The following is a 3375-nucleotide window of genomic DNA, read 5'->3' on the forward strand; positions in this document are numbered from 1 at the left end:
AGTAATATCTACAAGCAAAATGAATGCTCCTGAGCTAAATTTCAGCTGTCCCAGATAATGGAATCATGGAATCATTTTAGTTTTTTATTTGTAATAAATTTGCAAAGATGTTAAAAAACAGTTTTTTTGCTTGACAATTATGGTGTATGGAGTATATATTGTTGTGGAAAACTAATTTAAAGCAGTTTAACAAGGCAGCAACAAAACAAATGAAGGGATATGAATACATTCGCAAGGCACTGTATGTTTTCTATTTTAGTAACTTTTAAAATGTAATTTCCTGTGACACCAAAGCTGAATTTTCTCCAGTCTTCAGTGTCACATGATCCTTCAGAAATCATTCAGATATGCTGGTTTGGTTTTTAATAAACATTTCTTATCAATGTTGAAAATAATTGTGCTGCTTAATATTTTTAGGAAACTATTTTATATGCATTTTCTTCACAATTCTTTTAATACATTACAAAGTTCAAAAGAACAGCATTTATTTAAATTACAATACTTTTAGAACATTATACATTTCTTTACTGTCACTTTTGATCAGAATAATGCATCATTGCTGAATAAAAGGATTAATTTCTTTAAAAAAATTAGAACAGTATTGTGCAATAAATGAGAATTCTTCAAGAATTGTATACAATTTGTTTCAGATTTTAACTTTTTTGTTTAAAATTGGAAATCATCTCATAATTTGACAGCTTCATGAATGTACTGACTGAGTAATTTCCCCATTGTTTGTTTCTCAAGATAACAAAGAATCGATAACAGAACTGTTAATGAATGAGAATCATTAAATTCCCGTGTGCGCAAGAGCCTCCTGGTGTGTGTTGGTAGTCTAGAACTTTATCAACAGTTTGTACTGGCAATGGCAAACAGATTTGAGATGAACAGAATTTGATTGAATGTGTCATGTATGTCATATGCCTCCTGCTCTGTTTACATGTAGCAAGTTCTTACAAATGGATTATTTAAGCATGCTTGGCTTTTTTTTTTGTCTATTTGCATTTCAAAAACAAAGTAATCCTTTTGGGCACGTCAGTCATTGAGCACCATCAGATGTCACACTGGCTTTGAAGGGTTCTGTGGTTTACCACAGGAACAATTAAAAACTCATACAAGGTTACTCTGTGCTGTTATATATTGTCTGAAATGAATAAGAATGACATTTACTATTTATTTTGATTGATGCATGAAAGTTTCACATCAAAGCAAAAGACGTAAGAAAAATGGTATAATATGGAGTATTTATTGTGAGTCTCTCATTATATTAGTGTAGGGATGGAACGATTACCGGTTTTATGATAAATCATGATAAAATGCCCTGACGGTTAGTATTACCGTTTAAAATTTAATTATCAAAACCCTGTTTGAGTATCACGCTTTTGAAAACTCGCGGTAAATCCTGTCCAGCCAGCATCAGTCTGGCGCAGAAGCAGCATGCAATGTTGTTGTTGTTGTTGTTTGCACGAGATGAAATGGCGGAAGGCAGTGACAGCGCTCTGGAGATTTTTCAGCCATCTAAGAGAACCAAATCGGTGGTCTGGTCATATTTGGGCTTTTACAAGAGTCCTGAAGGCAATTTAATCGAGGACGGTCAGCCTGTCTGCTGATCTTGCAAGAAGAAATTTGCTGCAAAAGGGGGAAACGCATCAAATTTGCTCAGTCATCTTCGTGACCTCCACCCAGTTATATAGCGAATGCAAAGTAACTTTTACCTCAATATCAAAACTAACTGTGCAAATAATTGGACAAAAAATATTGATTAGAGATTAAATATTTAGTTATCTCGCTTGTTTAACGCAAAGCTTCCGCGAAGAAAAGTTTGCAGCAAGTGGCTTTGAGCCAAGACGAACGAACATTCAAACTATAGAGCCCTTGAAGTGTGTTCTTTGAAGGGTGCAAGGTATTACTGTCTCGTATAAGCATTTGGAACTCCCTTGGCGAAGGGAATGACTGACCAAATGTTACCTTGACAACGCTGTGCGTGCGTGCAGCATTCAGTACTCTGTCAGTTCTTGCAAATAAATATTTATTATTTTATTCAAATATTGTCTAATTGTGTCTTATTTACTATTAAACGTTTTCAAACTAAACTTGCTTACACTACCATCTTAAATCATATTTCTATCACTGACGAAAAATATGTTGTCTTACATTAAAATTGAAAAATTTAACTAGCCTAATCTATTTATGTTTGTATGTGAACTCGAAATCAACCTCAACTTCTTCTATCTCCTAACCGAAGATCACATGATCACAAACGGAAATCACATTGTGTGTGTATATATATATATATATATATATATATATATTATAGTATATCATTCTGGCGAGTAAACTAAAAAAATTACTAGCCAATGGCGATTCAATCGCCAAGGTGTCCGTAGAGGGTTGGTACAACAGCCTGTTATGATAAAATTATGTCTGAATGGATGGGTAACTGAAGTCAGTCTCCTTCTCTAACTTGAATGTTATGACCATAATAATAGAAGTGATGGACATGGTTCTTATAGCGTTGGTGTTTTTGATTTACATACAGACTGATGTCAGACACAGATGTTGCACCACATCCTAGTTTTTCCCCCTGCACTTTACACCATAATCCCACAGTATTTAAATATGGTCATCCATAGTTTCTTATTTATTTTAAAATGTCTATAAAATGTCTGTTTGTAAAATAAAGATCCCAACTTCATTTTCTTGTTTAGCACCCCATATTTGACTAGTTTCAGGTTATAAATATTTAAACATGGCCATGCATAAATCCTTAATCTTTTAAAATAACCGTTTGTAAAATAAAGATCCCAACTTGTGATCTTTAATAAAAGGTGTTTTACTATTGATAATCGTGATAACTTTGGTCACTATAATCGTGATATGAAATTTTCATAGTTACATCCCTAGTTCAAAGCTGCAATTAATAATTTAAAGTCCATGTTATTCTGTGGGCTTAAGATGTTTTTCTTTCTTTCTACAGGTTATCTTAAAGGGTTAGTTCACCCAAAAATTAAAATTAGCTGTTTTACTCACCCTCGAGGCATCCTAGGTGTATATGACTTTCTTTCAGAAGAATCCAATCGGAGTTATATTAAAAATGGTCCTGGCTATTCCAAGCTCTATCATTGCAGTCAGCGGGTGTTGCAGTTGAACAGTCCACAAGTCGTCAAATAAAGCGCGTGCATCCATAATAAAACGTGCCACAGATGGCTCCCGGGGGTGAATAAAGGCCTCCTGTAGCGAATCCATGTGTTTTTGTAAGAAAAATATCCATATTTCAAACGTAATAACTTTTCTCTTTCTTCGGTATCTGTCATACGCGGAAGGTGTTCGGGCAGATGATGTAGGACGTCGGCGTTGCGTGATTAGTGACGAATG

This window comes from Sinocyclocheilus grahami, unplaced genomic scaffold, assembly GCF_001515645.1.
Source record: "Sinocyclocheilus grahami isolate Dianchi unplaced genomic scaffold, SAMN03320097.WGS_v1.1 scaffold684.1, whole genome shotgun sequence".
Classification (NCBI taxonomy): domain Eukaryota; kingdom Metazoa; phylum Chordata; class Actinopteri; order Cypriniformes; family Cyprinidae; genus Sinocyclocheilus; species Sinocyclocheilus grahami.